At 43.8% G+C, this 13,513-nt stretch overlaps 1 pseudogene across 1 annotated transcript; it reads left to right on the forward strand.

The window, feature by feature from the left end:
* Positions 1-403: 403 nt before the first annotated feature.
* On the forward strand, positions 404-6,788 carry LOC147623738 (bark storage protein A-like; annotated as a pseudogene). Its single transcript, XR_015269264.1, has 6 exons — positions 404-576; positions 1,715-1,782; positions 1,974-2,129; positions 3,971-4,213; positions 4,659-4,838; positions 6,347-6,788. The product of XR_015269264.1 is annotated as a bark storage protein A-like (transcript).
* The last annotated feature ends 6,725 nt before the right edge of the window (positions 6,789-13,513 follow it).

Below are 13,513 nucleotides of genomic sequence, written 5' to 3' on the forward strand. Positions count from 1 at the left end.
CTTATAACTAATAAAAATAAAGGCATATCCTTTAAACTTGTGGTCACCGGCACTAATTCCCAGTTTGACCCCACTCTTAGCTCGTGTAATCCGAAGCTAGCCGAGCATCCAATCAAATTGGGATGACGTGGCCGTGACGATGCAGAGTGAACACGTGTGTCTAGCGTATTGGAATTTGGAAAAATCCAAATCAGGCCGGCAATAGCCCGGCTTAATCTTGTGCACACTGCAACGTGCGTTCTGTTTTCTAGCGTTCACACTGTTACCATCCTGACAGCTATAATTATAGCTATGTTTTCAAGATCATATTTGTAGCTATAAGACTGTAACTCTGATTTAGCTATGTAGTATGGGTGCTTCTCCTCCGTGCGTTTTTGCCAGTGTTGTTGTTGTTCTTGTCGTAATGCAAGTGTCTCACTTCGCGGCGTGCGTTCCCACGGCGGCGGTGCTGCATGCCGTTTCTAGCATCAATGCTCAAGGACCTTTTTTGGGCATTGTCGTACCCAACTCTTATGAATTGCAACCTCTCCTCCACCCCTCTATCCAACCCCGCACACTCACACCTCGACATCCTTGGTAATACACATTCTCGTAGTCCAACCCAACATCATGAGCTCCTGCAATCACAAGAAGTTTTAGACATTTTCCCACTATAGTCCCCACATTGCCGATTATGACGACATCATTAGCTTCTTCTGCAGAGGCGAGGTGGAACATACCTAGCTAGGTGCGGTGGGCCGCAGCCCCCTCCTTGGGGGCTGGCACCTAGCTAGGGGGGCTTTCGCCCACCGCACCTAGCTAGGTATACACAGCCTCGTCTGCAGAAGCTCATGATGTTGAACACTCTAGGTTACCTTAAGGGAAAGGGGGCCTCTTTCCCACACGGGAAAATGCCCAAAACTTCTTGTGAATGGAGAGCCTCTTCTGGAGAAGCTCATGATGTTGAATACTATGAAGGAAATAAGAAGGAAAAAATCTTTAAAACTGCTTGTGAACTGTGTGTGCCTCTCCCTCTTGGGCACATATGGCATCCCTCTTTTCACATGCAGTCGTCGATATGATCGATCCTATACTACATTGCTGCATTGAGAAAATTAGAGTGCTCTAAGAGAAAGGAATGGACTTAGTACCCAAGCATTCCCCCCGATCCGACAAATCAGGAGCAGGGTAAACACTATTAGAAGAAGTTTTGGGTTTTCTCCCACGTCGAAAGATACCCCTTTCCCTTATGTTTCCGCAAAATTCAACAAGTGAGCTTTTGTAGATGAGGCTCCGCATACCTGGCTAGCTGCGATGGGGGGCCAGAGGGTTGCTGGCCCCCTGCTTCTGCCTCTCTTGCAGAAGCTCATGACGATGTAGTAATCCTCAATGCAGGAATCATAGTGGGAAAATGTCAAACTTTTCCTGTATTCAAGGAGCCGGCATTGTTGATCAAGCCCATGACGAGGAGCTTGACTATGAAACACTTTACCAACTGAGCTACCTCCAGGTGATAGGCCTAGCTTTCGAATGGGGATGCTAGGATGACTTTGGAAGTGTCTTGAGATTACTTGCTGTTGGATCTAGTCTGTTAATCTTGATGGACGGATTGATCACAAGAGACTCTCCGTCTCTGTGTTTCTAGTCTCTCTCTAGTCACCCTATATGCTTTGATTTCTTAGTACTCTAAGTCACTCTTATCTTTAAACATCTTCTGTCCTACCACATCCTGCAGGGAGGAGATTCTACGTTGGTGAAATCGAGTCTCACAAAGTTATTATTGTTATGACTGGTCTCTCCATGGTGAGGCTCTCTCTCTCTCTCTCTCTCTCTCACACACACACACACACACACACACACACACACACACACACACACACACACACAACACATTCTTTTTTCTGGTAGAAGACAGGCATGCATAGCCACATGAACCACTCTTATGCCCACTATGTTTGTTGTCATTGCAGTTGAATGCAGGGATTACCACCGAGCTGAATGCAGGGATTACCACCGAGCTGCTGTTGTCTTTCTTCAACATAAGTGGAGTGTTACACTACGGCATTGCCGGAAACGCCAATGACGAGCTGAACATAGGGGATATCACGATCCCCAAGTACTGGGCACACACTGGCCTTTGGAACTGGCAGGTATGTGCCATGGATACACTCACATTCTAAATAAGTATATGATTAGAAATTTCATTTTTTGATTTCTATATGAGGATTTTGTCTTATTTGGCATCGTACTTCAAAGATCTCGCGCGTGCTCCATGCATCCTTGGCTTTGACATTGTGTGTGTGTGTGCGCGCGTACACGCGCGCATGGAGGCAAAGGCTAAATATGGGGATACAATGCCCAACCATCATGACTATTCGCTAGGATAAAAAGGTGTGTGAATGATGATGCGTAGAAGAAGGGAAGGATCTCCTCCTCCTTGGGATCTACATGAGGCTTTGCCTGGTCAATAAGGATGCCATCAAAGCCTCTTAATTGAAGCATGCTTGTATCTGAACAAGCAAATCTTCCAATCATCACTATCATTGAAAACCTGCGGGCACAACATCAACTCGAAGGCATAGTATAAATTTGAGATTTTCATAAAATTACCATTGGTAATATATTTCAAATTTTGAGTTACAATTTGGTAATTTTCTAGATCTTAAAGTTTCCAAAGATCTCTTCATTTCTTTCATACATGCTAGATGTTGTATGAGTTTCAAAAAATTAAAGCTATTTCTATCAGTTATTGAGAGAACTTGGAAAAAATAGCAAGATATTATAGTGATTTCTACTTGGTGAGCCTCAAGTTATCAATTTGAGCCTTGTTAAGCATGCATCATATAGGCTTATAGAAAAACCCTAATGGTAATTTTTCTTAAAAGGTGAGTTATCATTTGATAATTTTTTACTAGTGCAAAGTTACCAAATGGTAATCATCAATCTAAATTAGATTACAATTTGTAACTTTTTAGTCGTTTGGTTCCAAGGTGGTTACCAAATTTATACTGTGCTCGAAGGTAATCGACAAGATTTGGAAAGAAATCACCATCATGAGTTACTCTAATCGTGGGCCGGGGGGTGCCATTGTCATCTTTCTCTTTGTTTGTGGGTTGACGGTTGCCGCCTTTATTGTTTGTTGCAGTTGTGGGCTGAAGTTCTCCACTTTCTTCTTCCATTTGTCCATGAAACATGGTCCATGAGTCATCCTTCATCATTCTTTCTGGGCTGACATCTGCCCTCTTTGCCTCCTCTTATGGTGCGCGTAAGCCACGATAATCTTCATTGGAGCTGGAGGCCATCATTTTGTGCTTCTCTCTCTTCATGTTGCCCTTCTGCGAGCAACAACAGCTCTTCATCTACGCCATCTCCTCTCACACGCAAGAGCATGCCCTTCTTATCTTCGTTGTGGCTGGCATCAAAGAGTAGCTCTAGGGCAGGCAGGGAGGAAAATAGCTGGAGGCCCCACAATCTAGGAAGCCCCATCTGATGCCGTATAGAAAGTGCTTCATCACACACACACACACAGACACACACACACCCCCGCACACTCACTCACACATGCAAGATTAAGCATATAAATGTCATTCATACAATGGGAGTACATGCACACATCCCACTATCCGCCTATTCATCCTAATCATGTGTGGGTCTCTTTTAGAGTTTATGATCGTTCTTTTCGCATTCACAAGAAGTTTTAGACTTTTCCCATGACTTTGTGTATCACGACAACATTATGAACTTCTGCAGGTGAGGCGTAGGATACCTAGCTAGGTGCAGTGGGGGGCCAAGAGGCTGCCGGCCCTGGGAGGGGTACCACACCTATCTAGGTATGCAGAGTCTCGTCTGCAGAAGCCCATGATGTTGATCTAAAGGGGTCCTCTTTCTCACAAGGGGAAATTCCCAAAACTTCTTTTGTATATATGCATAGCCTTGTTGTGCTGAAAGTCTGGGTACTATGTATTGATGTGACCTTATCAACCTAGTGCAGAGGTATGGAGAGGGTGCAAAAACCAACTTGTCTCTAGAAGTAAACGGGGACTTCACACGTGCCATTGGTCGTCTCCATGTGGGTGATTTCAATAACCCTGCAGGCAAGCACGACAACTATTTAAACAATATCTGGTTTCAGCCTGAAGAAGTGTTCCCTGTGACCGGAACACCTGAGATTAGGGAGCATTACTTTTGGGTTCCTGTGGACAAGACTTTCTACAAGATAGCAAAAAAGATTGAGGTCAGTGGATGATTCTTCTTAAACATGTGAGTGTATGTAATCGTGTCTGTTGAAACCTTCCACGTTTATACGTAGGTGCTGGCATGCATGCATGTGTAAGCACATGTGTGGCATGGTGTGTGTTTGTGTGTGAGCATGGTGTGCTTTTGTGTGTGTGCATGTGTGCATGTGTACGCTTGTGCAATTTGAGTGATTGTTGACAACAGATTCTACAAGATTGCAAATTAGAGTCGTTATATTTTGGGATGATTATAAGTATGCAATTGTAATCTTCCACTGTGTAGCCCTGTGTGCCAACTCATGCATGCATGTATGGGTGTGCCTAGAGTGTGCACAATCATGTGCATGCGGGTTTGTGTGTAGAGCTTCAGTTTTTGCAATGGACACTTGTACACTGAAGATTACTGGGGGAAGTTCTAATGTATGATCTGTGAATAATTTACAGAGTTTGGATCTAGTGGAATGCATCAATGCAACATACTGCCTCAACACAAAACCCAAAGTGCTGACAGTGAAGAGGGGGGCCTCAGCCAATGTGTTCGTAGACAATGCTGCCTACAGGGACTTCCTCCACAAAAAATTCCACATTTCTCCCATAGACATGGAGTCTGCAAGTGTTTCTTTGGTACACACATTTTCTTACCCCTCTCAAAAAGAAGTTGATTTCAGGGTCAAATTTCATATGGCAAACTTGAACACTAAATTTACTACATGCTTCACAAGAAATTTTGGATGTTTTCCCTTGTGTGAAAAAGAGGCCTCCTTTCCCTCATGTTTCCTGAGTTTTCAACACCACGAGCCTCTACAAAAGAGGCATCACATATCTACACAAGTAGTTTTGCGTGTTTTCTCTTGTGGGATAGAGCCCCCCTGGGCCCTTTCCCTTACATATCCCTATAGTGTTCAATATCATGAGCTTCTTCCGTTTTTTTGGTCCATAGCGTTCAACATCATGAGCTTCTTTCCCATATGTTTGCGTATAGTGTTCAACATCATGAGCTTCTGCAGATGAGGCTCCACATATCTAGCTAGGTGTGGTGGGGACGCCGCTCTGCCTGCAGAAGCTCATGATGTTGTCAAATATGCAAAGTGGAAATTATAGTGGGAAAGTATCCAAAACTTATTGCGTTCGCAACGTGCTGCCTCGCCTGCAGAAGCTCATGACGTTGTCAAATATACAAAGTGAAAATTATAGTGGGAAAGTATCTAAAATTTATTGTGTTCGCAACATGCTGCCTCGCCTGCAGAAGCTCGTGATGTTGTCAGAAATTATAGTCGAAATTACAGTGGAAGTTATCTTAAACTCATTGTGCTTGCAATGTGTGGTGGGGGACTGGCAGCCCCCTGCCCCCCACCACACCTAGCTAGGTACGCTACGCCTTGCCTGCAGAAGCTCATGATGTTGTCTTAATATGCAAAGTGGGAATTCTAGTGGGAAAAGATCTAAAAATTCATGTGCTAGGTACGTACGGTGGGGAGCAGGGAATCCCTGGCAGGTGAGCGCTGCTTCCCCTGTAGAAGCTCTTGATAATCCACACAGTGGGAATTTTGGTGGGAAATTTTATGAAGCTTGATAATGCATCAAAGGTCCTTTTTTCTGATGATATCAGATAGAATTTATCCAAGTCACGTTGACTGGTTTAATTTAGACATACCCACATGCATACATACATACATATGCATGCATGCATACATATATACACATATATCTCTGTCTGTATATAACAAACATATGTATGCAATGCATGCCTGTATATGACTCGCATGCATATAAGTGTACCCTAATTTTAAAACTCTCATTGTTTAATAGGCTTGAATCAGCAAAATAGATGACCAAAACCCGACTGTGTCTGCTTATTCTTCATGAGAAAACTAGGACCACGCATGGATGCTAGTAGAAACCTGTATGTAGTGGATTGTATTCACACATTTGAGTTCACTATCTCAAAATTCAATCCATAATCTTTGCATTGGTATGTATAATCATAATCATGTACATCCTATGTGCTGTTGCACTGTTTTGCAATATGTTTATATACGTGCATATATTTGGGTATGTGGATATTCTCTTGTACATTCCTTGTACCATCCATTGAGGTTTTTAAACACTCAACTTGGAATGGTTTGTTGCAGGTTTGCCTTTCCAATGATGTGCCATTTATTGCCATCCGAGCCCTATCCGATCTGGCAGGCGGAACCTCTGAGGCCAATCAAATAGCGATATTTTCAAATTTAGCTGCAACCAATGCAGTCATTGTTCTCACCAACTTCATTAAGCTCCTTTGAGGGCTATTAAATTTAGTAGCTCTCATCATTGTAATAACACACGAACTCACTCAGGGCCATGGCTGTGGTTATGAGCATGCCTCGAAAGAAAGCTACCATGTCCCCACACTCACATACATGGGAGTCCAACCAATTGCTTTATCTTGGAAGTTTTGAACCAAGCACGACACATGACAACATTTGTATGATAAGTACACTGTATTCTAGCGTACTTTCATTCCGTGACATGTATGCTTTCCCTTCATTGTTCCCAAGATCTTAAGACTCTCAAATCCCCTATCTCAGTCAATGAAGTCCAAGTGTACTTGAAGCATTACAGTCTATTTATTGTACGCTATGCTATAAATTATAAAGTACTATAAGTACACCGTATTTTATCAAATCGTATCGAATCGTACTTTCGTACCATGACAACTTCCACCACCACCTCTTAAGTATCGAGGCTATGTCCATTTCAAGTCCCTCTATCTGCCTTTGGGTGGCCATATTGGAACCTTCCGCCACCCTCCACCTTCTGAACAAAAAACATAGCCACAAATTTAAGCTTTCTGAATAACATAGTTGAATTGACCATTAGCATAACCTTATATAGATATGAGCAAATTATGCAGAAATCAATTTTATGAATTGAAATGCCAATTGGGTCTCCATACTTGATCATTTGCGGATTCTTTTTCTCCCTCTACATGCCCCTCTACATGCCTGCATGCTTGATATGTGCATGGGCCAACTTTAAATGGTATCACGAGGATTGGATTGACATGTATACACAAGAAGTTTTAGACATTTTCTCACTATGATTCCCATATTGCGGATTATGAAGACAACATGAGCTTCTGCAGGTGCAGCGGTGCACACCTAGCTAGGTGCAGTGGGGATGGGGGCCTGCTGGCCCGAAAGGAGGGGGGCTGGCAGCCCCCTGCCCCACACTGCACCTAGCTAGATATCGTGATGTTGAATACCGTAGGGAAACACAACAGTAAGGGGGCCATTTTCCCACGTGGGAAAATGCTCAGAATTTTTCTTGTCCTTACACAAGAAGTCGGGGCCAGCAGGTCGCCTACCCCCAACTGCACCAAAAGCACCTCACAGGCTTATAGACAGGTCACAGAATCCCTCAGGTCAAGACTCCAGAGCCATGAAAAATCTCAGTGATGCATGCTTAATATTTTCAAATTTACTCTTGGATAGTCTTTCTCTTACACAGGTTACACGTTTACACACTCTCTCCCCTTCTTTCTTACACTCTCTCTTTCTTTCACACATGCACGCACACACACACTCTCTCTCTCTCTCTCTCTTTTCTTGTTCATATACGCACACACATACAAACTCTCCATTCTCTCTGACACACTCCCCATATTTTTGTGTCACAATCTTTATCACTTATTGCTCATACACGCACCCTCACACTCACATTCTAATTTCTCTCTCTCTCTCCCTCACACACATACACACACTGACATGCATACATTCTCCCTACCATGAGTCTTAGGAGCCTTGCGGATGACTATCGTGAGTATATAACATGCACATCTCTCTCTCTCTCTCTCTCTCTCAGGCGTGCGTGTGTGTAAAAATAAATAAAATGGACTAACCTTTCTATTGTGGTTGATTGGTTACCCCATAGTCAACATCTTATGTATTCATCTTGTCAAATAAGCAAGCCACGGGTTTGGCTATTGAGAGTTATGTGTGACACCTTAATGTAGTGTCCACCCTACTTTACTCGAGATAGTATTGTCTTGTTACGTAGGTGTCGAGCTGAGCCTTTCTTTACCTAGACTTGAGCTTTCTCTTTACCCACGTGGAGCCACATCATTTGCCACAAGGGCATCCACATGCACCTCCAATCGAGATACATTAGCAGTCAAAGTGGCATCCATGTTAATTGAAAATTAGGATATAAAAAATGTTTTATTTAATATACATGGATTCGAGTTATGATGTGCATAAATTTTTGGAACATTGCCTGAGAAAGGTTAAAGGAAATTTTATGAAGGTACTTAATGACCCTAAGAGCCTATGAATTAGTGTGGAATCAAATTTTTTTTTTCTAAATTCTAGTCACACATTTCTTTCTTGAATTAAGTGGCTTTGAAGAGACAATCCTTAAAATTAGTAAAACTATTAATGTTGCTTTTCTTCTTAATATTGTAGAAATATAAGGAGCACTAACAATGAAGATTTTTCTATATTTTCAAACTCTTTTTTCTTTGAGCTTCAAAGTCAACGTCTAAGTCTTGCTAGTTTTGGCAAATACAAGGTGGTAATCCTTTTTAGGCATGCCCAAGTATGAACTTAGTTCATCTAAGTATGCCCAAGGAGGACTAATCATGAAAGACCTATTGTTCTGAAAGAAGAAGTAAAGTACTCCCTCCAGTCAGCCCTAGAAGTTGAGTATGTCCCTAGTTTGATAACTTTGATTTACGGGAAGTTTCTTTATTCAGAAAGGAATTTCAAGATCGGGAATTCAAGGGATCCAATAAAGTTTTGAGACCCCCTTGGATTGGCATAGGAAAAGCAAGAAGAGTCTTGTCTAGATGTTGGTCCCAAGTGGGAGGGATGTCAAGGGTTCAGTGAAGCTGGATACTCGGCATGGCCCTCACAAGTGGTATCAGAGCAAGTTTTGTCTTAGGCCTTGTAGACTCCTTTTTGAGAGAAGAGAGAGACGGAGACATGACTAAGTTTGTTTTCGCGATCTGCAGAGTAGATGGCCAAGAATTTGCAAGAAGAAGAAGCATTGGCTAGGATCGTAGATCATGTGATGGTGTCTACCAAAACTGAGAAGAGAGCTTTTAACTCAAATTTAGGAATTTTGGGAAATATGCACAATTTTGGGACAATTCTTTGTTAGATCCAATACAATGTTTATTGTGCGATATGCAAGCATTTGAATAATGCGATATGATTTATGTACTATTGTACATTTGTAACAAGTATATATGATGTTGGTGGGATGTAAATTTACCTGCACACACACACACACACACACACATGCACACCAAGAATTAAGTTTGTTTATGTTACATAGCCTCCAGTTGACCATCAAACACAGAAACTTTAACAAAGAAAGGATATTCAATGTAACTTTAAGTTATAAGAAAGACTAGGTGATAGAAATAAAAAGATCACCATCTGTATTGAATCAAAATTCTTGAACAATGGGTGAACCATAAATCTAAAAGCTTAAGAGAGCCTTACAATCTGAATAATGATTGAACTATGAGTTTGGTAGCTTCATACAACATTGCTAAAAGATTACGAAGCTAGTTGCCCATGTGCTAACAAATCATTCTTGCTCAACTACACTGACGTGTGATGGTGCCTCACTTTCATGTTAATTCAATTGATTCTATTTGGCCTTGAGTATTATAGCCTTTGGAATCTTGATTTTCTCTGGAAGTCGTCCACCCTTGGGCTTCCATGCCCAAATGATGCAGCTAGTGTCTTCCCAGTGCTGAGGATCATTTCTGTTCTCTTGCCAATACTTGTTCCAGCAATCCTTATAAACCTCCACATCACTTGCATTCTTCTTCTTTGAAATTGGTGCCCAATATTGTATCTGAACTTGTAGGTAGTTTATCGAGTTGTTGTTTTGATCAACATCACTTGTTGTCACTCCCAACCATATTGGATAATTTGCATCACAAGGTTGTACAAGCACAAAATCTCCTTTAGACACATCAAGAGTCGGGTTGAACTCTTCAACAGGTCTGTTGCACATTGGACCACAATAATGGTCCTCATTTACATCAAACCTTTTATCTACATCATCCTCCACTTGAAGGTTAAGAGGCTCAGCTTTTTTGCATACACTCCTTGGCCAAAAGTCATGAAATCCAATGTCTTCCCTTGCACTAGGGGTTTGCATGTTTAGCATAAGATTCTCTAATAGGCAAGGACCAGATTGATCCACTTAGCATAATCACTTTGGTCTCCTTTCTCTTGCAAGTGCTCTTTCCACCAATTGACATGTTTTTTTAAGCCTTCCACAACCTTCTCATTTTCCTTAACATACTCAAAGGGTGGCAATACTTTTGGAAAACCTTCAGGAAGCTTGGGTCCTCCCTGGTCATTTCTCTTCCATAACTCTATACTGCTTTCTGGTAACCAATCAACATTTTTGGGGTGTACTTTGTATTGCATCAAAGGTATTCCATCACTCATATAAAACCTGAATTGCAATGGCTTTGAATGTCCAATCAAGCTATCGGCTCCATCATGTAAGCATCCCTTGACAAAGCCTTTGAAGTCTGCCACCTTTTGTAGGAGGAAGGGTGCTGGATGCATGCTAACACACTCATTAAAGATCTTCATTAAATGTGGAAATGTGAAAATGGTTTGTTTCCTCAACTTCTGAGAGAAGCGACTAAACAATGCATCAATATCTTCATGAGTATGACCAACCATAAGAAAACCAAGCTGCTAAACATACAAACCCCTAGCAATACTACTCCATTGCCAAGTTTTGTAGATCTGTTGTCATCCCAGAGGATGACACTTTTCTCTTTCCAGCTCTCCCTATCTATAAAGTGATCTTCTTGATCAACAAGAAGTTCCGCAAAATTATCCTCTTTGTTGGTATTAGTAATGTCTTTGTCCATAACAAGGTTGACCAATGGCCATTTGATGATGCTTCCAATTGCTTGAGACATTGTTCTTGCATCCATTGTGGCAAATGAAATGAGAAATGTGTCATCAAAGCTTTGTTGAACATGTATTGCTGCACATGTCTCACCAATGAATTGAAAACCACATGTTTGAGATGCATCAATGGATAGAATAACCCCGCGTGCCTTCCTTGCAGAACCATCAATGAGAAACACTGAAGCACCTTGTTTTAGACCCTCCAATCCGTGAGAAAATCAAGATCTCAATAAGAAAGATTGAAGCGATGTTTTTACGGTAGTACACAAAACTATAAATGTAATTCAATCTCAACATGAGTTCAGGCTCCAACCAAAGTTTGAATCTCACTATCAATGCTAGGCTCCATCTAAAGCTTGAGCCTTGCCTGCATATGCTAGCTTGTTAGTAGGAGGCTTCATGAGCCTCACCATCATATGTTAGTTTGTTAGGAGGCTCCAGTTAAAGTTATCATCCTCACTTGCATAATATATTAGTTTGCATATGTTAGCTAGAAGGATAGGCTCCTCCAACAAAAGTTTGAGCCTCACCCGGATGCTAGTTTGCTTCTAGGAGGCTGAAAGTAAAGTTGTAGGAAGCTGAAAGTATATTTGGATGTATGGGAAAAGAGGGAAGAAAAGAAGAAATCTCAAGCTCAAGCTCAAGGCTCAAACTTGAGTTTGAGCCTTGTCTATTACACAAGCAAGTAGGAATAGAGAGGGAAGCTAGAATAATCCTAGAGAACAAATCTCAAGCTCAAGCTCAAGGCTCAAACTTGAGTTTGAGCCTTATCTATTACACAAGCAAGTAGGAATAGAGAGGGAAGCTAGAATAATCCTAGAGAACAAGTGGGGTGTGGGTGAAGAAGAGTATATAAACAAAAGTGAAACCAGCCCACCTCCCCTCTCCTCTCTCTCGCTAGCGCCAGCCCTCCTCTCCATGCTCTCCCAACGCCAACCATGAAAGAAGTATTTATAAATTATATTACCTTCAATGTACCAATACCATTGGTATTCTCCTCATTCATATGATCATCCTTTGTTAGTTTCATATTGTCCTAACATGTAATATTATAATTATTAGAATGACTTTAAATTTACTAAAGTAGACACAAAACATTGAATTAAATAAAACTTTAGGGAGCATACCTCATCCACGGTTGAGAAGAAGGATTTCGATTGAGCTATTGTTTTCTTCATATTCTTCCGACTGGACTACTGTAATGACTTTAGATACCATCCCCAGCCCCCCTCGCACCCCCCTCTCCATGCTCTCACAGCGCCAGCCCACCCCCCCTCTCCTCTCTCGCTAGCGCCACCCCCCTCTCCATGCTCTCGCAGCCCCAGCCCCCCTCGCCATGCTCTCGCCAGCCCCACCCCCCTCTCCTCTCTCTCGCCAGCCCCCCCTCTCCCCTCTCTCTCGCGCCACCCCCCTCTCCATGCTCTCGCACCCCCCCTCTCTCTCGCCAGCCCCATTCCCCTCTCCATGCTCTCGCAGCCCCAGCCCACCCCCCCTCTTCTCTCTCGCTAGCACCACCCCCCTCGCCATGCTCTAGCAGCGCCAGCCCCCCTCTCCTCTCTCTCGCCAGCCCCGCCCCCCACTCCTCTCTCTCGCGCCACCCCCCTCTCCATGCACCCCCCCCCTCTCTCTCGCCAGCCCCACCCCCCTCTCCATGCTCTCGCACCCCCCCTCTCTCTCGCCAGCGCCACCCCACCCCCCCTCTCCTCTCTCTCGCTAGCGCCACCCCCCCTCCATGCTCTCGCAGCCCCAGCCCCCCTCGCACCCCCCTCTCCATGCTCTCACAGCGCCAGCCCACCCCCCCTCTCCTCTCTCTCGCTAGCGCCACCCCCCTCGCCATGCTTTCGCAGCGCCAGCGCCAGCCCCCCTCTCTCTCGCGCCACCCCCCTCTCCATGCTCTCGCACCTCTCCTCTCTCTCGCTAGCACCACCCCCCTCTCCAGGCTCTCGCAGCGCCAGCCCACCCCCCCTCTCCATGCTCTCGCAGCGCCAGCTTCGCGCGCTGTACACTTTGTATGTTTTGCCCCTGAACGTCTGCTTGTGCTGCGGGACGGTGATTCGGCTCTATGCCAGACTTGGCTCCTGAGATTTGTTAACACACTCTCCATGCTCTCGTAGCGCCAGCCCCAGCCCCAGCCCCCCTCTCCTCTCCTCTCTCGCCGCAGCGCAAGCCCAGCCGCCCCCTCGCCGTAGCGCCCCGCCCCCCCTCTCTCCCTCTGCAGCGCCCGCCCAGTCGCCGCCCTGAAATTTGAATTTTAAATTTCCCCCCTCTCTCCCTCTGCAGCGCCCCCCCTCTCCATTTGAATTTTAAATTTCTCCCCGCTCGGCGCTCGTGCACCAATTTCGTATTTTCCCCCAACTACTTGCT

This window comes from Cibotium barometz, chromosome 26 (assembly GCF_041138505.1).
Source record: "Cibotium barometz isolate CiBa-2024 chromosome 26, ASM4113850v1, whole genome shotgun sequence".
NCBI lineage: Eukaryota > Viridiplantae > Streptophyta > Polypodiopsida > Cyatheales > Cibotiaceae > Cibotium > Cibotium barometz.